Genomic DNA, 23217 nt, shown 5'->3' on the forward strand with positions numbered 1-23217 from the left:
AGCTCGTGGGCCGGCCCGGAGTGGCCAGTCCAGCCCGACCCATAGCAATCCAGTCCCGTGGGCCTGTGGGCGACCCGAAAAGGCTAGGCCCAAGCCCGATCGTGCCCTATGGCACAATGTAGGTGGAGAAGAAGACTCCAACCTCCTTCGATTCTGGCAAAAATTGGAGTTATTCGGGGCAATCCAATTCAACTCGAACTCTAGGATCACGCCTATTTAACTCCCCTCTTCCTTTGATTTCCACTATCAAAATTGTCGGGAATCGCCGCCGATTCCAAAATTGCTTCTCCAAGTCTCCTCCTTAAATCCTCGTCAGAAACCTCGCCGAAAGCTTTGAGTTTCTCGTCTTCTTCTCCTTCATTTTCTAGTATTTTAGCTTTGATTCATACCGATTTGGGCTGGCAAATCGTCGGAATTTGATTCGAAATGGGGATGCCCTGTTTCGGCTTCTTCCTCCTATGTTCGTTGCCGTCGGTCGTCGGGATTAGCCAAGTTTCGCCACCTCCCGAGAGCTCTGAGATCATGTGGCCGTCTGTCAAGGAGATTGGCTTTGATCTACGCCGAGTTACCATGAATTGACCCATGTTATCTCTCAGTTTTCCTCCCTTCTTCGTGCCGGCCGACCACTATAGCTGGTGGTGCTGCACCCGAAGGGCCGCCCGAGGCCATCGTTGTCGGGGGTTGGGCCACCTTGGCTTGCCACCCTCCGATCCGAGAAGAGGAAGGGAGAGATGGACTCTCCGATTTTGGGATAGAAGAGAGCCTCTCTCTCTTTCTCTCTCCTCTCTCCTCTCTCTCTTTCTATCTCCTCTCTCTCTTGATTTTTCTTCCTTTGTTTCTCTCTCTTCGTGTGATTCTATGGACCCAGCAGGAGGGTCTCAGATATTTTTATTGTGGACCCGGGCGACCCTAGTAGAGGGTCCTGGATCAGTATCGCTGCAACCACCCATCATGCTAGATTTACTCGACCATTGCCAAGCACTGCTGGACTTTCTCATCATGAATCCCTATTTTATTAGCTATACATGGTCTGATTCTTGTTTTATGATTTGACTGGTTTAATTAGCCAAAGTGGACCGATCCGGATCATTGAATGTTGCTACCTATTCGACCTTGTCCATCCTACACTCGACTGATTTCAGCTACCATTGGACCCCAGGTGGATACTGGTAGGCGGTCTAGGTTACTAGTCCATTATTTGATTTTTTTTTGAAAATCATGTTTGGTTTTGTAGAGAAAGAGTAATCTGCACAAAAATGTTCCAATTAGGGTACTATGTACCCCAACTTACAGACCATGAAGCGGATCGGTGATCATTGTATTTAGTCAGCCTCCAGTAAAGGTAAGAATTTGTGTACTTGTATCACCATATATATATATATATATATATATATATATATATATATATATATGTTTATTGGATTGTATTGGTGGATTTGCATCATGAGATTTGTCTTGGTTTGGCATATGACGATATACTTTATATAAATTCTAGTACAAATATATTTATGTGGTTATTATATGTATCGGATGTTAAGAATTATTATACGTATCCGATGTTAAGAACATAATTATATGAGCAAAGATACATTTGAAGTTAAGAGAAATTCATTGTATATGTGATAATTGATTTGACAAGAGTAAAAGGTAAATCAGATGGATAAAATATGGTTTGGATTAACCTCGTCAAAATGCCTATGGGCTGACCATGGGAAGCCTCCACGAGCTTATGCGTGGGAAGCCCCCATAGGCTATAATGTAGGCTGGAGAGCCCCCGCAAGCTATAACGTGGGCTGAATAGCCACCATAGGCTATAATGTGGATCGGATAGCCACCACGGGCTATAATGTGGGTCGGATAGCCACCACGGGCTATAATGTGATACGATATCATTATTGGACTGAGTCATGATCTTAGTTAGTCCAAAACCGAAAGTTAATTAATGAGAAATCTGAAAATCAAATTAATAGAAAACGGATGACATGATATAAGAAACTATTATTGAATAATTGGTTACATTTGAAATATATATATATATATATATATATATATATATATATATATATATATATATATGCTTATTTGGAAAGATGATAATGAAAACTTATGTGCATGTTATTTATGAGCTTTTCGAGTATTGATACGATATTCATTTATTTGGTATTGTTAATTGATTATTTTTTTATTATTTATGCTGTAGCGGTTTGGGATTCTTACTAAGCTAGAAAAGCTTATACTTTTCTTATTTTTTTAGAGTTACAAGAGGCACAGTTTCAAATGGGAGGGACGTGGAGTTCGTACAACTATTCATTAGTTAGTTAGTTATTTCTCTCATTTTGATGATGCCGATGGACATCGAAAAATTTGTAATTGAACTAGTTGATGATTTAATGTTAGTGGAATGATTTAATGTTAGTGGAACAGTTTAATTATAATTGCTGGTATTGTGTGAATTTTGTTCGTCTCATGCCTAGCATATTTTTTAGGGCTTTGTCTTAGAAAGTGTACAGTCGTGTTACATGCTCGGACCTGAGTGTTGGGTTTGGGGCGTGACGGGTAGCGACAATGATAGTTATGGTGGAAATGACGGCGACAATGATAGGTGTGGAGACGATGGCTATAGAGATATCCGCAGTGGTGGAGGTGGTGCTAGTAGTGGTGGTAAAAGATATAAGTTTTTTTTTGAAAATAACAGAAATAAGAATTTTTTGCTTCATTTTTTTAAAAATGATTTAAAAATAAAAAATAAAAATTCTAAATGAAATATATTTTTTATTTTATTTTTTATGATATTATTTTTAAAACTAAAAATTAAAAAATAAAAGTGATGCCAAACAAAATTTTAGTTGCATTCAATTCAGCCAGGTTTACCATGGTTACTTGCATGAGATGTTGGAACACTATTCGGCCAGGTTGCAATCCGCCGAGCATAATAAGTTATGGTTTAAATCCTGGCTTTTTTGCCTGAGAATTTACTGCCAGAATAGTAACTGAGGTAGAACTGGAAGGGGTGGCCCATAGCCTTGGGGATGCAACAGCCTTGGAGCATAGAAATGATCGGATTGGCTCCAGGGTTTATAGGACGTAGAGATGGATAGCTGGCTTCCAATATCCTTGTCTGCAGAAATACTCGTGTATAGGCCATTCCTCAACACCTCCACCTGATCATCCAAGCTTAACAAAGATCCTGTCACCTTTTGCTGGGGCGATGGACACCCTTTTCCATCCTTGAAGAACTCGAGACCTGGAACCATGTCATCCTGAAACAGTAAGATGATCTCCCCCTGCATCACTAGTTCCGGTTGGGGGCGATATTCAGGCTACTCTCGGCCACATTTGTCTCCATGCAAGGCGGTGAAGATGCCTTCTTCGGGTAACCCTTCTTTAGGCCAAGTTTCTCCTTTTTTTTTGTGATGAAAATGGAGGCTAAGGGGCTTACACTCCATTAGCCACCAAATATTTATTAAAAGAACTGGAAGTATGTACGTACATCGGGAGAAGCAGAAGACCAAAGAGGAACGGGAAGAAAACATAGTTTGGAGACAGGACCCTTCGTTTCCATCTTGTAAGCCTCTTCTCAATTTTCTCCACTAGGAAATTCTAGTCCTTAGGAAATTCAGCAGGTTGGCAACCAAGTAACAAAGAATATATGTCCACTTCAGACCTTGTCAGACCCAGTCCAATTAGATTGGTTTTGCTGAAGTTAATTTTTCGCCCTGTAATGAGCTCGAAGGAGTACAAAATTAACTTTAGATTTTTGGACTTGTTCTATAGAGGCATTGCAGAAAATGAGGGTGTCATATGCAAATTGAAGGCATTGAATCTGTCCCGTGACTTCCATTGGACCAATCCCAGATATGAGTCGCTCCGAGGTTGTAAGTGTTAGCAATATATCATATAAATAAACAAATAAATCTATTAATTCAATTAATAAAAAATCTTAAAGGAAATCATATACATGCATATTATTCGGCATCCAAATAATTTTATTTCAATGCAAAATAAATCTAATCTAGCACAAAATAAATCTATGCATTTAATAAATTTATATCATAAAATTTTAAATCCTACAAATCTACAAAAATTAAATTAAAAATAAAAGTAGAAGAAAGTAGCCTGACTGAAGACAGGTCGAAGCGCATAGACGCTGTCCCAAAGAAGTATTTGCCCCCACGTACGGATCTCCCGGCAATCCTTCTCGAAGATACGACGATCCTACAACTTCTTCTTCGGCACGTCTCGGAAGAAGTCAAAGCGAACCCGATCGGACTTGCAGATCCAGCAAAGAGCGGAATGAAAAGAACTAAATAAACTGAATGAAAATGTAAAAACAAAATTCGAAAGTGGCTAAGAGGAAGAAGAATTTTTTTCAGAATTTTTTCACTATTTTTCTCAAATTTTTCGTGTTTTAAAAGAGATGAAATAGAGGGGTTTATATAGAGTTTTTAACGGGGGCAAAAAGGTCTTTTGCGGACGCATTTTCAAACGCGTCCGTTTTCAATTGCGTAACGCCCGCTGGGCGTTTCCTCTTTCTCAAATGCGCACGCGGCCCGAGAATTTGGCCGCATGCTCATTTAAGTTTTTTTTCAACAATCCCCCACAAAAACTTAAATAATTTTAAAATCAAAATAAAATGCTGGATATCTTATATTATGTAATAGGTGTAGGTACCTTTCGGTTTGAACCTTCACTTAGTGACAATTGATTACATCTGTGAAGCCAAGGTGGTCTTCACCTTGAACCTCGGTCCATGGCTCAGATGAAATCAACAGCATACATAATATAGCCCGATCTGGGTTCTAAGCGGGTTGCGCTATTATGGCCATGCGCAGGTATCTATAATGTGCTTTTTAGGGAATCGCCCATTTTCTATAATCGCGGCCTCACGACTGCACATATAGGTGAGTCCTAATAAGGAAGCTAGCAAGGAAGCTCCTGCCTCTTGGGTCTCGGACTCATTAAGAGTTATATAAACGAATTCATCCTACCGCTTGCTTTTATGAGCACTAGCGCCATAGGGATGAAGAAAACATGAAATAGTGCTCCTCTTAGTCACACTCCGGTATGTTTCTACCCATTGAACCTTTCAAGGTTGGATTTCCACCGTGGTGATATATCTTTACGGGCTAAGCCCCATCCCCCTCGACGACTCTAGAACCACTGTTCTAGATAAGCCTTTAGTAAGCTGATCAGCCAAATTGTTTTCTGATTTTACAAAATTCAAGGCAATAACATTATTTTTTAATTTATATCTTAATGATTTATGACGTACTTTTAAGTGCCTGTTCATTTTTACATTGGCATTTTCTTGGTTGCATTTATCTATTGCATATTTACAGTCACAATGTAAATAGACAGGTGGTAAAGGTGACTCATCTACTGGAAGGTTTATTAATAGATCTCTGAGCCACTCAGCCTCAGTGCTAGTAGTGTCTAAAGCTATCAGTTCAGACTCCATGGTACTCCTAGATATCAAAGTTTGTTTGGTAGATTTCCAAGACACAGCAGCTCCTCCTAGAAGAAAGACATATCCTGTGGTGGATTTAACATCTAAGGTGTCGCTGATCCAATTGGCATCACTATAGCCTTCTAGAACAGCTAGAAATCCACTAAAGTGCAAACTATAGGACTTGGTACCCTTAAGATACCTAAGGATCCTTTCTAATGCTGTCCAGTGATTTCTATTTGGATTAACAGTATATCTGCTAAGTCTATTTACAGCATATGCTATGTCTGGCCTGGTGTAGTTTGTTAGGAATCCTAGTGAGCTTATGATTTGAGCATATAGGCTTTGAAGGACAGGAGTTCCTAAGTTCTTCTTAAGATGAGTAGAGGGATCAATGGAGTTGAGACAGGCTGACAATCGGAATAATTAAATTTATTGAGTATCTTGTCAACATAATGACTTTGGGATAACTCAATACTATTTGCACTTCTAATTATTTTGGTATTTAAAATTAAGTCAGCTTGTCCCAAGTCTTTCATATCAAACTTATGACTTAAAAATTGTTTTACTTCATCAATTATCTGAAGATCTGTCCCAAAGATCAGTATATCATCTACATAAAGGCACAAGATCACAAATTTATGCCCAACTCTCTTATGATATACACATTCATCTGTGCTATTGATTTCAAATCCAATTGTCATTATTGTTTCATCAAATTTCAAGTGCCATTGCTTGGGTGCTTGTTTAAGACCATAAAGAGATCCGACTAATATGAAAACTTTATTTTCTTGGCCTGAGATTACAAATCCCTCTGGCTGGTCCATATAGATTTCTTCATTTAAGTCTCCATTTAGAAAAGCTGTCTTGACATCCATATGATGAATTACTAATCTATGGATGGAGGCTAATGCTATAAGGACCCTAATAGTTGTAATTCTAGCTACAGGTGCATAGACATCAAAGAAGTCTACCCCAGGTCTCTGAGTAAAACCATTGGCAACTAATCTAGCCTTAAATTTATCTACAGAGCCATCAGGCCTAAGTTTCTTCTTAAAGATCCATTTGCACCCTATAGTTTTACAACCAGGAGGAAGATCAGTCAATTCCCAAGTATGATTTTGGATAATTGACTGCATCTCATTGTCTACAGCTTCTCCCCAAAAAGGTGATTCCAAAGATTTCATTGCGTCCTCAAAGGTAGTTGGAGAGTCTTCTATAAGAAAGGTATATAAGTCATCTCCAAATGTTTTCTCTATCCTGGATCTCTTACTCCTCCTAGGTTCTGCTTTTACTTCTATTTCTCTTGTCCTTATTCTACTAGAGCTACTAGTTATACCGCTATCTAATCTAGTCTTAAGTGGAAAGGTGTCTTCAAAATATGTTACATCTCTGGCTTCTATGATGGTGTTGTTACTAATATCACTTTCTTCTGAATTAATCACCAGAAATCTATTGGCATTACTATTGGCTGCATAACCTATGAATATAGCATCCACTGTTTTAGGTCCTATTTTCTTTCTTTTAAAATCAGGTAGTTTCACTTTTGCCAAGCATCCCCACACTTTCAAATAGCTAAGATTAGGTTTTCTATGTTTCCAAACTTCATATGGGGTCAGATCATAATTTTTAGAGGAAATCCTATTAAGGATATAACAGGCTGAAACTAGAGCTTCCCCCCACAAATTCTCTGGCACCCCTAAGCTTATAAGCATGGAGTTCACCATATCCATTAGAGTGCTATTCTTCCTTTCTGCTACTCCATTTGATTGGGGAGAATATGGAGCAGTCACTTTATGAATGATTCCATGATCTTCACAAAATTGAGTTATCTCATTAGATGTATATTCACCTCCCCAATCTGATCTAAAGATTTTAATTTTCTTTTCCTGTTGGTTCTCAGCTTCGATCTTAAAAATTTTAAATTTGCTGAGGATCTCATCCTTGGTTTTAATTAGGTAGATGTAACAAAACTGTGATATTCATAGATCATCTATGAATATCACAAAGTATCTGTTACCTCCCCTAGAAGTTCTACCAGAGTCACAAACATCACTATGGATCAACTCTAATAGATCTGAATCCCTATTAACGGATTTAAAAGGCTTCATTGGGAGTTTGGCTTCAACACAAATTTGACATTTCTCATGGTTCTTAAGATCACTTTTTGGTATTAGATTTAGGTTCATAAGTTGCTTAATTGAATTATAATTTACATGACCTAATCTACCATGCCCAATAGAAGGGGGTTCTATATTCATAATCAAAGAATTTTTATTTATTGAAGGAGCTATTACATTCAACTTGAACAATCCTTCACTAAGAAATTCTTTTCCAATAAACATTACACCATGAGAAATTATAACCTTATTGGACTCAAAAACAAGACGAAAGCCTTGCTGGACAAGCAAGGAACCACTAATGAGATTTCTCCTAACATCTGGAACATGTTGGACGCCGTGCAGGGACAGGATTTTTCCAGAGGTAAGCTTTAAGTCCATACATCCTACTCCTAGCACACGCGCCTTCGAGCTGTTTGCCATGATCACAGCTCCTCCACTTGAGATCTGGTAAGAAGAAAACCAAGAGCGATCCGAACAAATATGAATACCAGCTCCGGTATCAATCCACTAATCAAGTGCTTGTAAAGTCATGTTAACTTCAGGAGTGAAGAAAACAGACCTGAAAGCTGTCTCAGAGGAGCCAGCGCCGGAAGTCACCATGTTGACTTGAGCACTGGATGTGTGTGGACCCTTCTTCTTAGATTGAAGAGGTGCAATCTTTTTATAGAAGCACTGGAGAGACAAATGGTTGGTTCGACCACACACATAACAGAAACGAGCACCACCTTCCTCTTTCTTCTTCTTCTGCTCCTGGGATTGAATAGGCTTCCCATTGTAGTGGTGGTTAGGATTTCTAGGGTTGTAGGTTTTCTTTTTGAAATTCTTACGGAAGGGTCGGTTCTGATTTTTCTTAGGAGGGGCCTCTACATTATATGCATTATTCTTGGGACTAGTAGAGGTATTACTCCTGAGCCTGTGCTGCTTTTCAATCCTAATGGAGCTCAAGACTTGGGTTAGGGTGAGAACTCCTTGGGTGTGGCTCAGGGTCTTAGCAAAATCAAATCAGGAAGTAGGTAGTTTATCTATCAAACAGGCTACCTGGAATGATTCATCCAAATTAGTTCCATTAGCCCTAAGCTGGTGGATGAGGGTTTGAAAATCATGGATTTGGTCATTCATAGGCTTTGAGTCCACCATCCTAAAATTATTGAAGTCGGAGGCCTTGAACCTCTTTACCCCAGCATCATCAAGACCATATTTGCTATCTAGAGTGTCCCAGAGTTCTTTAGCACTCTTGGCTGTGTAATAGATATTATATAGCCTCTCAGAAAGAGCACCTAGGATTCTATGGATACAATGATAATCTATCTCATCAGGTGTCCTAGAGGGTGTGCTAGTGGAAGCAGAATGTTCAGTGTTGGAAGAGGTAGTTGGGTTGGACCCGTTATCAACTTCGGTAGTACTTTCACCTATGGCTGAGATTAACCCTAATGTGGTGAGCCAGAACCGTATTTGGTTCTGCCACCTCCTAAAGTTATAGCCATCAAATTTTTCAGGTTTGGCACTAAGGTGGTCAGTAGTGTTTGAGGCCATAGGATCAGGGTTACAGAATAGAGACAGTAACCTGATTGAAGGCAAAAAATTTATGTCAAAAGATTGCACTAATATTTATATTGAACTTTGGATGTCTAATTGATATATCCAAAAAAACTAATAGCCAGATCAGCTCCAGATCGGTGGTGGAGCACTAGGCTCACTTAAGTACCGGCCTTTCTTAGGCACGTATGCCTTTTTGACAAGCATTTCTTAGACACTATTAGTTAATGGATATAATCACTAAAAATCACACAAATTCAATATTTAAAATAACCTAAATGCAAATTTAAATAGATTAACTATTTTTGAATTTTTCGTTTGAATTTTCCGAATTAGTAACAATTGATCACTAAATTTAATGCTAGCAAAACAATTATTGTAATTGAAATTTAATTTATCAATTCAATGAATTATATATATTATAATTGATTTATTTTCTTATTAGAATAATTGATTAGTAATTTTGTGGTAGCAAATCAATTATTGTAATTAAGATGTCAATTCAATGAATTAAAAGATTTATTTCTTTATTAGAATAATTGATTGGGATTTAATAAGTCAATTCAATGAATTATAAGATTTATTCCTTTATTAGAATAATTGATTGAGATCTAATAAGTCAATTCAATAGATTAATTATTATGTATCAAATAATTTCCAAATTTTTCATTTGAATGGGATTTGAAGATTACTCCTTGAGGAGTCCAAATGGAGGTATAATAAACCTCTTGGAGGTTAACCAAATTATTACCTCTTTAGAATAATTTATTATTAATGATGTACTAGCAAAAACAATTATTGCAATTAAAATCTAATATGCCACAATTGTAATAAAGAATTTAATTAATTATATATTACTAACAAAAAATAAAAACAAATACTTGTTTGGATTGTTAGCAATATATCATATAAATAAACAAATAAATCTATTAATTCAATTAATGAAAAATCTTAAAGGGAATAATATACATGCATATTATTCGGCATCCAAATAATTTTATTTCAATGCAAAATAAATCTAATCTAGCATAAAATAAATCTATGTATTTAATAAATTTATATCATAAAATTTCAAATACTACAAATCTACTAAAATTAAATTAAAAATAAAAGTAGAAGAAAGTAGCCTGATTGAAGCCAGGTCGAAGCGCGTAGATGCTGTCCCAAAGAAGTATTTGCCCCCACGTACGGGTCTCCCGGCAATCCTTCTCGGAGATACGACAATCCTACAACTTCTTCTTCGGCACGTCTCGGAAGAAGTCAAAGCGAACCCAATCGGACTTGCAGATCCAGCAAAGAGCGGAATGAAAAGAACTAAATAAACTGAATGAAAATGTAAAAACAAAATTCGGAAGTGGCTAAGAGGAAAAAAAAAATTTTTCAGAATTTTTTTACTATTTTTTTCAAATTTTTTGCATTTTAAAAGAGATGAAATAGAGGGGTTTATATAGGATTTTTAACTGGGCAAAAAGATCTTTTGCGGATGCGTTGTTTTTAATTGCGTAACGCCCGCTGGGCGTTTTCTCTTTCTCAAACGCGCACGCGGCCCAAGAATTTGGCCGCGTGCGCATTTAAGTTTTTTTTTTTTTCCAACAGTAAGTCTAAGAATTCTTGCCAGACCAGATTAAAAAGCAGGGGGGAAAGAGGATTACCCTGCTTTAGTTCCCATTTAACGTCGAACTGGTTCCTAGATTTACCATTGACAATGATTGAAGAACTCACGTTGTAAAAAAGCATTGAAACCCAAGATATCCAACATGGCCCAAACCCTCTATGCTCTAGAAGATCAAAGAGAAATTTCCACGAGATTGAATCAAAAACTTTTCAAAGTCAATTTTGCAAAGGAATCCTTTGATTTTGTATCTTCTGTAGTAGGAGATCATCTTCGACGCTGTTATGAAGCTCTCTATGATTGATCGGCCTTTTATGAACGCATTTTGGAGTGGAGACACTACGGAATCAATGATCCCACTAAGACGATTTGAAAGAATCTTGGATAAAATTTTGATGATGTCGTGTTCAAGACTGATCGGCCTAAAGTCCCTCACTGAGCCCTTGTCTGATTTTTTTGGTAAGAGGGTGATATAAGTCTAATTCAACCTGGAGAGATCAGTGGATTGATTTTGCACCGCAAGAACAACATCGATAATATCAACTTTAAGCACCTCCCAATACTCATGATAAAAAGAGATAGGACAACCAAAGAGCCCAGGGGCTTTGTTTTTTGCCAAAGGAAACACTGCCAAAGGACAACCAATGAGCCTAGTTTCCACCATGTCAAAATCCAAACCGGAGGATCCTTTAGTTTCATTGTGTTGCCTCTCATCAAATTCGATACCACATGCTCATCTGAGTCTCCTGGAGGCAAACAATCCAGCATTTCGAATCCTTGACCAATTGTTTGATCACCTTTCTTTTAGGAGCAAGATCCATATCTCTTACATTCCAAAAGGGAACGGTCATGTGTAATGGTTCAGACACAAAAAGCAGCATGACTTGGACTTGTAGTTAGCGCAAGTAAATGTGTTGCTGCGAGATTCAGGCTGAGTCCCAACCTCTATCACCATCCTTGGTAAAATAAAACACTAAATAGTTACCCCGAAGATAAGCAGATGCCATCGCTTCGCTCCATTCCGTTAGAATACCAGTGTACCACTCAATATTAGCCACTTACTCTAATAGTACCGATGAAATACACATCCAAGTGAACTGCCTTCCTTTCGACCTTAGAACTATTCTACCATGTCAAAAATCCAACTGGAGGATCCTTTAGTTTCATTGTGTTGCCTCTCATCAAATTCGATACCACATGCTGATCTGAGTCTTCTGGAGGCAAACAATCCAACATTTTGAATCCTTGACCAATTGTTTGATCACCTTTCTTTCAGAAGCAAGACCCATGTCTCTTACATTCCAAAGGAGAACTGTCGTGGGTAAAGGTTTAGGTGCAAACATAAATTTGGGCTTGTAGTTAACGCAAGTAAATGTGTTGCTGCGAGATTCAGGCTGAGAAGGGATGAAAGCATTTGCGAACCAATTAAGAATAGTCATGAAGAATACCAGGAGATGGAGGTGAAGGATGATTTTTCTGAAAATCCAGGATCTTTTCCCTGCAACGGAAGAACATTAAGGGAAAAATCCTGCAAAACAACAAACAAGATGATAGAAACATAGATCTCACTACTAGCAACCCAAGCATGTTGCCTCCCAAGCGCTCCATGCTCACTACCTCTTCTTGGATTTTTGTGGCTCTAGCAACTTTTGCATGACTTCTGGTTCTGATGGCCAACCCTAGCTATTTATAGCCACTACATAAAACCCTAGGCAATGATATATGTGGGATCCTTAGGGATCTCTATTCCCGGTCGTAGGGTTACTGAAAAATAATTTTTCACAAAAGCCCTTATATTCTTTTAATTCCAAATTTTGGGCTTCTACAAATTGTAAAAATGTCTATCAACACTTTGCAATTGACCTCCGAGAAAAGAAGATTAATTTAGTGAAATCCCTTTTGCTTATTTTTTTATTTATTTATCCTTCCATCACACTATATTTCACATAAGTCAATAGGATCGGAAAAATATTACTGATTAAATCTCTGGCTTATATAATTCTTAATTCTTATTCTGTAATTCAGTTGGACTCCAAAAATTATTTCTAAAATAATTTCACAAATAAATATTTTATTTATAATAAAAATAAAATATAATGAAAACAATTTTTCATAAATCTCACTGGCCAGCTTTTCTTTTGGTCCAACCTCATACAGACATACTGAATATGCTACCTCAAATTGAGGCTGGTGGATTTCTTATTGAGCATTTATACAAATCTATCTGATGCACTCAAGATCCAACTTTGTTTGTATATTTGATCTTGAGAAGACCATCAACAATTAACTCAGTCAAAGCACAAGAACACACCAAATATATCTGCATAGACCTCTCAGGTCAAAGGACATATAAACTAATTGTGCTGAATACTCTTCTCAACATTAGTGATTACTTCTAGAAGGTATTCATATTTGGATTTCAAGTTATCTCTTTCCTTGAAAGTGATCTCATCTCTAGCGCGGTAGGAGCTTTTCAGTGTGTGTACTCTTACAGTCCACCCATTCGTCTGCTTATGGTCTTTACCTCAATGATGAAGCCTATCATCCTATTTATATAATGGCACAACGAGTGTAGGCCTAAAATATATAACTCGGCCTAGAACAATATGAGTTAACAAGAAACCGAAACGCCATCACTCAGTGCCTATGATTCATTAATCATCGGTGTGGTCCTTCTACAATGTTACTCAACATGTATACCATGTGAACATCTCATGTCACAATAAAATACCCAATAAACAAATAAACATATATGTGAAAAGGAGACATAAATAATTCAATAATTATTAAAATTGTTTTACAAATTGGTTTCTGAGGCCATATATTTAACAAAGGTAGTCCGTGCAGAGACATAAAGCCAATAATTAGTTCCAAAGAAGTACCTTTCTAGATACCTCATTTTGATAGCTTTGGGGGGTGGGGTGGGGCCGGGCATACTGGTTTCTAGTGTTTGTGTTTTTGGTTTTGGGGGGTGACTTATTAATGTGCAAAATTGTATTCTTTTTGAGCTAGATACCAGTGATCTTTCAACCGGCCTTTTGATTTATGAAAGTGTTTCCAGGCTGACGGACAGGAGGCAGAGTGTCACCTGGAAGCTCCAGCGACCTTTAAACGCACCTTCCATCTGTTGGAGATAATTGTGGAGATCATTGTGGAGATAATCATGAAGGAGCAAAACATGGAAATACAAATCATGATAGAATGTCATACAACTAAGATTGTGGTGCAGGATTTGTTCTTTATATGGATTGTATAGCAATAGCTATCTAATGGCATTCAATTTATAGATTGACTGATCGTAAATCATTCTCTATAAATAAAGTCTCCTACACCACAAGCAAATCCGTTGTGGTTTTCACCAAATCATTCTTTCCTAATCTTGTCTTGGTATCACAGCAGTTTTCGGATTAACCTCCAAACTGATCCAATGGTCGTCGATACGTCCTCCTCTGCTTCTCCCACCACTCTTTCCTTCAACACCATGGTACACATGATCACTATCAAGCTTTCATCCTCAAACTTCTGCCAAACTTCCTCCTTTGGCGCAGTCAGGTAGTTCCTCTTGCAATGCCAAGGGCTCTATGGTTATGTTGACGGTTCCATAGAGCTGCCTAAATCTGCTGCTGATTCCATAGACTTGACACTGCAACAGGATGAATGGAAGCAAACCAACCAGCTAGTCATAAGTCTGCTTCTTTCTTCTCTCATGGAAGAAACTCTCTCTGAAGTGATCGGTCTCACCTTTTCTTGGAACGTCTGGTGTGCCCTTGAATCCGCCTTCAATCAAAAATCAAAGGTCCGAGAGCTACAACTCAAAGATGAACTTCAATTAATGAAGCGTGGCTCACGCAGTGTTGGAGAATATTTTCGAGTCTTCAATTCTCATTGTGAAACTTTATGTGATGGGACGTCTGGTGGACGATACAGATAAAGTTCATTGGTATTTACGTAGTTTAGGCCATGACTTCTCCACTTTTTCCACCACTCAACTCTCCATAACTCCTTTGCCAAGTTTTAACGATATTGTTCCTAAAACAGAAAGCTTTGATCTCTTTTGCAAGTCAATTGATCAATCTGCAGGTAGTGTCTCGGCTTATGTTGGCTCTATTTCCTCTAGCAATTCCAATCACAGTGGAAAAGCCAAAAATTATGCTCAAAAAAATAACCACAAAAGTAGGCAGTCAAAAGGAGGCAATCGTGGCAAGCAGCAGCCTAAGTGCCCTTCTCGCTGTCAAATATACCGTGAGGAAGGGCATTATGCCTCCCATTGTCGTGAACGCTACACCAAAACTAATGCGAGCGCCAATCTTGCCGAGTCTCTTGCACACTGCTCTATTGATGATGATACTGCAGATTGGTATACTGATACGGAAGCATCGGCACATATGACTTCGGATGTATCTCTGTTCGACAAGGCAGAGTCATATAATGGTAAGGACAAGGTTATTGTTGGCAATGGATCCTTCCTACCCATTACTCACATGGGTTCTTGTTCTCCCACTCCCTCTCTCAACTTTTGATGTGCTGGTTGTTCCCAAATTAACCAAAAATCTGTTGTCTGTCAGTAAACTCAGCTCTGATTTTTCTTTCTCAATTTTCTTTACTGACATTGATTTTCTCATACAGAACCTTCAAACCGGAAAGGTGGTGGCAAGCAGTAAACGTGTTGATGGTCTTTACGTGCTGCAGCGTGGACACCATGCCTTTTCCTCCATTCTCCACAAACATAATTGGCGTGCCTCATTTGATATTTTGCATGCACATTTAGGGCATGTTTCTCCGAAAATAATTACCATGCTAAATAAGATGGGTCATTTATCTCTCACTTTTATGTTGTCTATTCCAACCTTATGTGCAAGCTATTAAAAAGCAAAAAGCCATAAACTTTCCTTTCCTATCAGTGAGAATCAATCCCCCTCTATATTAGGCCTCGTTCATTGCGATTTATGGGGTCCTGCTTCCATAACATCCATTTCTGGCTATCATTATTATGTCATTTTTATTGACGATCATTCTCGTTTTACTTGGCTCTATCCCTTAAAAAATAAATCCATTGTCGGATAAAATAAAAGCTTTCTAAAGTGATGGAAGATGGTGAATTTATAAGTGTCTGGTTTAAATCACACTTAAATAAATCCGGTATACATCACCAAATTTTCTGTCCCTATATCCCTCCCAGAATGGCCACGTAGAAAAAAAAACACTGCCATCTTACCGAAACTGGTCTCACCATGCTTTTCCATGCCCATGCCCCCCTAAACCTTTCGGTTGAAGCCTTCAGCACGGTTGCTTTCACAATTAATCACTTGCCTACACCAGTCCTACATGGGGTCACCCCACTTGAAGTTTGTATGGTAAGTCTGAAAAGAACCCTTGTAGGGTAGCATGCATGATTTTAAAAATTTTCTAAAAATCAGGAAAGCAATTAAAAATTAAACTCTTTAATTTTCATGCATGCATAAGATCTAATCTCTACCATAAAAATAAAAATCAGGATTTAAACATTTATGTAAAACATGAAACTATGATTGTATATCTAATATACAATTCTGAAATTTCAGCAACCATGAAATTTCTTCAATCGAGTTAAGATCTAATCTTAATATCTAAGGAGATCAAATCTCATACCTGATTTACTGGAAGCCTTTGATGACTTCTTGATCATGCTCTGTAGCCGTACATGCGTCCAGCCTCTATGGATCGTCCACGCGAAGCTCTAAGAAGATCGATGTCCACGGGAGTGCTAGTTCACGCGGAGGTGCTGCAATGGCTGAATCTTTCTCTTTCAAAGTATAAACAACTTTTGATTGTTCTTCAAGAAGATGAAGGATGGAGATAAGGGAGAAGAAGGAGAAGAGATGGCGACCGTCTGCAGAATTTTTTAGAATCTTTGAAACCCCTAAGAAGCGCATTGAATACCCTAGGTGTGGGGGCTCTTTTATAGCCAAAGAGCCCCACGCCTTAAGTGGATCCAAACGCCAACCCTTGAAATTTGGAAATCGCTAAAAAATAGGGATCTCCATGTCACATTGGAGTGGGAGTCCGACTCCCTCTTCCTCCATCTTAATTCAGCGTATTGACTCCCTAAAAACTAGGGAGTCATGCGCCCCAAATCAGGTTGCCGCACTCCTTCATGCGCCACACTCTTTCTACAATTTAGGGATCTTCATGCATTGGTTTTGGGAAGTTTGAGGCGCCATCTTTTTAGCAAAATATGGGCACACCTCCTCTGATTTCCCACACCAACTCTTGGCTAAAAAGAAAGAGGGACGCATCATAAATCTAGGAGATAAGATGAGGTGTCAATCTTCTCCAAGAATGAAAACTAGGCTCCTAATTTTTAGAGATTCTTCTCCTCATCAAATTCTGAATTTTTGAACTTAGATTCCTTATCAAATAAGGACGTCTAATTGACTTGGGTCAAGCCCAATCCAATTTAGTCAAGTTCCATCAATTGGGTCAAGCCCAATCTACTTGGGTCGAATCCAATTCAATTAGGTCAAACCCTGATGTAGCCCAAATTGAATCTTATTCAATTTAGCTCAACCTAAGCCCAATCAATCAATCAAATTGAGTTCATTAGCAATCTAATTACTAATTAATTCTTCAATTTCTTAATAATTATTTTACTGCAACCTTTGTTTAGGATAATTTGTCAATCAAATTGACCAATCTACCCTTGGACGATTCTTAATCGTCTGTCAACCATTTGATCAACCTAGAAACTTCTATGCATGTAACCCCATAGGTTCGAACCTAAGCCGGTAGCACAAGAATAACTTTCTGTACTAATCGAAATGACCATCTAGCAATGGTACTCGACGTTCGGATATGCCGAATGATTGCAAAGCAACATTCAAGAACTCTTGGACTACAGTTACTGTATAATTCATCCATATGACTCCGAATGCTTAGAATGACTTCAGAGTTTATTGTCAACTCTTTAATTAGTTCATCTAAAATGTGTTTCAACTTTACAAATCTTGTGACTCCTCACAAGAATTACCCTGACCAAAGTTTTGCTAAATTGAACACAAGAGCATTATCTTCTATCACCAGGAAGGATCAATTTCTTCTTGACTCATACACTGACTTCGCAAGTACTTGATTGTACCCAGAATACTTTTGTCATTGAATTAGAAATTCAGATAGTTTGGTACCAAAGTACAATAAGTTGCTTGCTAGTCACCGTGGTGATCTTAGATCGGAGGGATACTTATATCCATATCCATTCGAAACATCTTCTGACAGCGAAGTGTTCCAGATCAGATCACGTTCAGTGAAATGTACTCCTTCACCTGTGTGGCATATTAGTGTCTCTACACTCCTTGGTTAAGAGGACAACCAACAAATATGGCACATAACGACCTACACTTGATAATGCCATTGTCCCAGTAATAGCATATCATTTGGTCGCGAACAGGTTTAAGGACTTGCAGACAAATCCTCCTTTATCATTTAAAAGAGTCCTAAGGACTTCATCATATTACATGAGTTAATGAAGATGTACAAAATATGCGATGAAAAAAATGCTAAATAACTTTTATATTATTTATCTATTAATTCATATACATTTTAATCATCAACAGGCTGATGATTGACCTTTAGGTCACATTTTCCAACAAAGTTACCTACGTATGCTCTTTTTTGTCCATTTGGATGTTTGTGCTTCCTTTATTTATGATATTATGCTCAACATAAATTTGAACCACATAGTCTACCTTGCATATTTCTCGGTTACAGTACCTCTCACAAAGGTTTCCGTTGTCTTGATCCTACCTCACATAGGGTATTTGTAACTCATCATGCTCGGTTTGATGAAAATATTTTTCTCTTGTCCTTATCAAATGTAAAGCATAATACTCCATCATTAGATTATATTTCTTATTCTGACCCTTCCCCCATAGCATCTTCTTTGCCTAGTACTTGCTTTTCCGTAGATTCTCCTCCATTGATGTAATCAACTGCGCCCAAGCCTTGTGTGCCTTGCGCCTTGAAACTAAGCCCCATTCGATGCTCCGCTGTACCTATGCTTTCCGAGACTACTCTCACACCTGCAGCAGCTCCTGACACATCTGCTGCCACTGCGTCCGCTTCTTTGGTTGCCCCGGTCACTGCTTCTGCACCCATATAGAATGATCATCCCATGGTCACCCGCAGCAAGGCTGGTATTTCTAAGCCTAAGACTTACACTTATGTCTTTGAAGTTCCATATTCTCCATGGTTGTTCTCACTATTAGCAATGAAGGCACCGAAGGGTTTTGAAAGTGCAACAAAATCACCATAATGGATTGCTACCATGGAGGACGAAATCCAAACTCTTACCATCAATAAAACATGGGAACTCGTATTGTGGCAAGTGGGTTGTCCGCATCAAATTTTACCCTGATGGTTCTATTGCTCGGTTTAAAGCCCTTATTGTGGCAAAGGGCTATACGCAACTTTATGGTCTTGATTTTCATAACACCTTCAGTCCAGTTCTTAAGGCCTCTACAGTTCGTATTGTTCTGTCTATTGCAATTTCTCATGGCTGACCTCTTTGTCAACTGGATGTCAATAATGTGTTCTTAAATGGTTTTTTACAGAAGGAGGTTTATATGGAATAACCTCCGGGCTATATTGATCCTTCTCATCTGAATCATGTTTGTTGACTAAACAAGGCAATCTATAGTTTAAAGCAGGCACCCCATGCGTGGTTCCATCGCTTTAGCAATTTTCTGCTCAAGCTCGGCTTAGTATGCAGCAAGGTTGACTCCAACCTCTTTGTTCACTCCACAGCTAAGGGAACAATTCTTTTGCTTCTCTATGTTGATGATATTGTTCTCACAGCTAGCCATGCAGACCTTCTTGATCACTTCATCGGCAAATTGAGATCAGAATTTTCTATAAAGGATCTCAGGGCCCTTAATTATTTTTTGGGTCTTAGAGGACATCAAGATAACTCTGGCTTATTTCTCAGCCAGACGAAATATGCTCGGGATGTCCTTATTCGGGTTGATTTGCTTAATTGCAAACGAGTTGCTACCCCGATGATCGTCTCACAGCATTTAAGTGCCAGTGGTCATGCCTTTGATTCTTCTACAAAATATCATTCTTTAGTTGGAGCTTTGCAGTATCTCACAGTCACAAGGCCCAACATTGCCCATATCGTTAATTCTGTCAGCCAATTTATGCATGCTCCCACTGAGCATCATTTTCAAGCTGTAAAAAGGATCCTCCGATATAGTCCAAGCAACTGATTTAATATCCTTGCCTATTCTAATGCCGATTGGGCTGGTTGCCCGGACACAAGACGATCCACTTCTAGCAATGCTATTTTTCTTGGTAAAAATTTGGTTTCTTAGAGTGTGAAAAAGCAACCTACTATCTCTCGATCCAGTACGGAATCTGAGTACCGCGCCCTAGCACTCACTGCTGCTGAAGTCAAATGGCTCCTGCACCTCCTTCGTAATTTGCACATACCGCTCTCTAGGCCACCTACTTTGTTGTGCGGCAATAAAAGTGCTATATTCATAACACAAAATCCTGTTACACGAAAGAGGTCTAAGCACATGACCTTGATTACCATTTTGTTTATGAATTAGTATGCCGTGGTGTTTTGCGGATTACACATGTTTCCTCTGAGGATGATAGTGTTATTTCGATGATTAACACAACCATTGAGAAAATATCAAATTAATAATACAATTTAATGTGATACATCACTAATGATTATGACACCCTCGATACATTAAGAGAATGAGATCAAGATATCTTCCAATGATTAACAACGAGATAAAATTTGTAATAGAAAAGGGATAGAGAATTCTTAATTCTAATTTAGCAAGGTTTCGAGTGAAATATACTCTTAAGGGCAAAATAGTGATTTTTATTGTTAAGAGTATGTAGCTCTACCGTGGCATACACTCAAAATTGCTTGAAATATATTTCATTGATTAAATGAATTAGTCTAACCTTAAGATGCAGGAAAGTGTGGATTGAGTCGATCCCAAGCTAAGTGGAGTCGACCCTAGCACACCATGGAACCATCTAGCACACCCCTGCAAAAATGGCTCAGATGAACAGTAAGTGGAGTCGACCCCATGTATCCTTGAGCCGACCCTAGGTGAGGAGCCGACCCCAAAGAACCTTGAGCCGACCTCAGTTTGAAGCCTCAAGAAAACAAGTCTTTGAAATTTACTGAGAGGGCCGACCCCAAGCTTCCTTGAGCCGACCCCAGCTAGAGTCGACCGCAGGAACACTTGAGTCGACCCTAATGGAGCCGACCCCAACTGAACATGAGTCGACCCAAAGGTTATGTGTTCAAAACCATGTCTCTGGAATCCCTGAGAGGGTCAACCCCAGTGAAACTTGAGTCGACCCTACTGTAGCATGGGTCGACTCAAAAACAACCGAAAATATAAGGTTCTGTGATTCCTAAGAAGGCCAACTCCACTGTAGCAGGGGTCAACCCCAGAGAAAGTTGAGTCGACCCCAAGCCTGATGAACAGTAAGTTGAGTCGACCCCAGAAAAGTTTGGGTCGACCCCAGCACGGGCAAAGGCATAACGGCTAGTTCTGCAGAAGTGCCTTTTGACCTCCCAACAGCTAGTAACGGATAGTTTTTCAAATCTAACCAATAGGGAGTGACCAAAAGAGGTGGGCAAGTATTTAAAATGACACTATTCATCAGAGGAAGAAGCTTTTGCAAACAAATCAAAGTTCATTCAAGAAAAAGCAAGCCCTAGCATTCTTCAATCTAGTGCTTCATTCAAAGAGCCAAAAAGGATGTAGTTGAGCAGATTCTAAGAGGCATTAAGAGCTCCACTAATCCTTGAAGAGTGAAGCAATCTTGACAAAGAAGAGAAGAGCCTTATCAAAGCGATAACTATATTCTAAACTCTTCTTTGTAGCTCATAATTGTTATATTTGCTCATCTAAGAGTTTCAACCTTCTTCTTTTTAATCATTTTGTAAGGTTTGTTGGTGAGCCCGTAAAACCAACGATGTAGTTTTGTTGGTGAACCTATAAAACCAACGGTGAAGGTTTGTTGGTGAGCCCGTAAAACCAACATAGGTTTTTGGTGATCCCGAAAAACTAAAGTGTAAAGGTTTTTGGATTGTGAGCCCGGAAAACAATCCAACTGTAATCCGCGGGATTATAGTGAATTCCCAAGGGGTCGCTTGGGGAGTGGATGTAGGTGCTTAGGAGAGCACCGAACCACTATACTTCTTGTGTGTTTGTATTATGTATTGTTCTAACTTCACTACACGCACTCAATCAATATTAACTAAATCACTCACTCATCAATTAACTTAATTAAGGAATTAAAAATTTAGAAAAACCAATTCACTCCTCCTATTGGCTTGTCACCTTAGGCAACACCCTCTAATCTCCAGATTGCGGATATCTTCACCAAAAGTCTCTCTCGACCATTGTTTACACTATTCCATTCCAAGCTTCGCGTGTGAGCTTCCACGCTCAACTTGCGGGGGGTGTTGGATATAATTGTGGAGATCATCATGGAGATAATCACAAAGAAGCAAAACATGGAAATACAAATCATGACAAAATATCATACAACTGAGATTGTGGTGTCTTTTATATGGAATGTACAGCAATAAAATAATCACAAAGGAACAAAACATGAAAATACAAATTATGACAATGTCATGCAGCTGAGATTGTGGTGTAGGATTTGTTCTTTATATAGATTGTACAACAATAGCTATTTAATGGCATTCAATTTGTACATTGATTGATTGTAAATCATTCTCTATAAATAAAGTCTTCCACACCACAAGCAAGTCCGTTGTGGTTTTCACCAAAACATTCTTCCTAATCTTGTCTCCATCAAGGTGCTACCCTCGCCCTTCAGCTTTCAAGTATTCTAATTCTCTCCTAATAGATTTGAGGCAGAAAATGGAGAAATCTTTTCCTGCTGGAATGACTGCTGGGTGGGAAGTGAAGGTTTGAGATCACTTTCCCCCAACATATGCTCCATTGCCTTACAGCAAGATGATTCAGTAGCAAACTTCTTAAGAACTGATACTAAACAACAGCACTGACGCATGCCTGCATCAGATATGGAGCGGGTGGAGCATACAGCTGCAAACATCTAAATCAAGACAAGGATGGACTTGTATTGTAGCTGTCACTTGATATTTATGGAAGGAAAGAAACAAGCGGAACCTGATAAATTGAAACCCAGCTTGAGAAGGTTTTTGGAATGGTTGCCATGGCCACCATAGAACAATGATTTTTTTTTTTTTTTTTGTTGCAAATACCAAGATTATCTGACAGGAAAGTTTTTCGATCAGTCCAGTAGAGAGAGACTTATCCCTCTCCAGACCAAACACTACATAAGACCACCGTGATAATGCACTTAAAAAGGCCCCTTTCTTCCTCAAAAAAGCATAGCAATAAGGAAGCCGGGATGGCAAAAACCATGATAAAATGAAGCTATTTTTTCCTTTTTAAGGGACAACAACCAGAAGAAATGCTCCAAAAGAATATTCCAAG

The sequence above is a fragment of the Phoenix dactylifera genome, chromosome 1 (assembly GCF_051530095.1).
Source record: "Phoenix dactylifera cultivar Ajwa chromosome 1, Ajwa_hap1_PhDact_Kaust_v1.1, whole genome shotgun sequence".
NCBI lineage: Eukaryota > Viridiplantae > Streptophyta > Magnoliopsida > Arecales > Arecaceae > Phoenix > Phoenix dactylifera.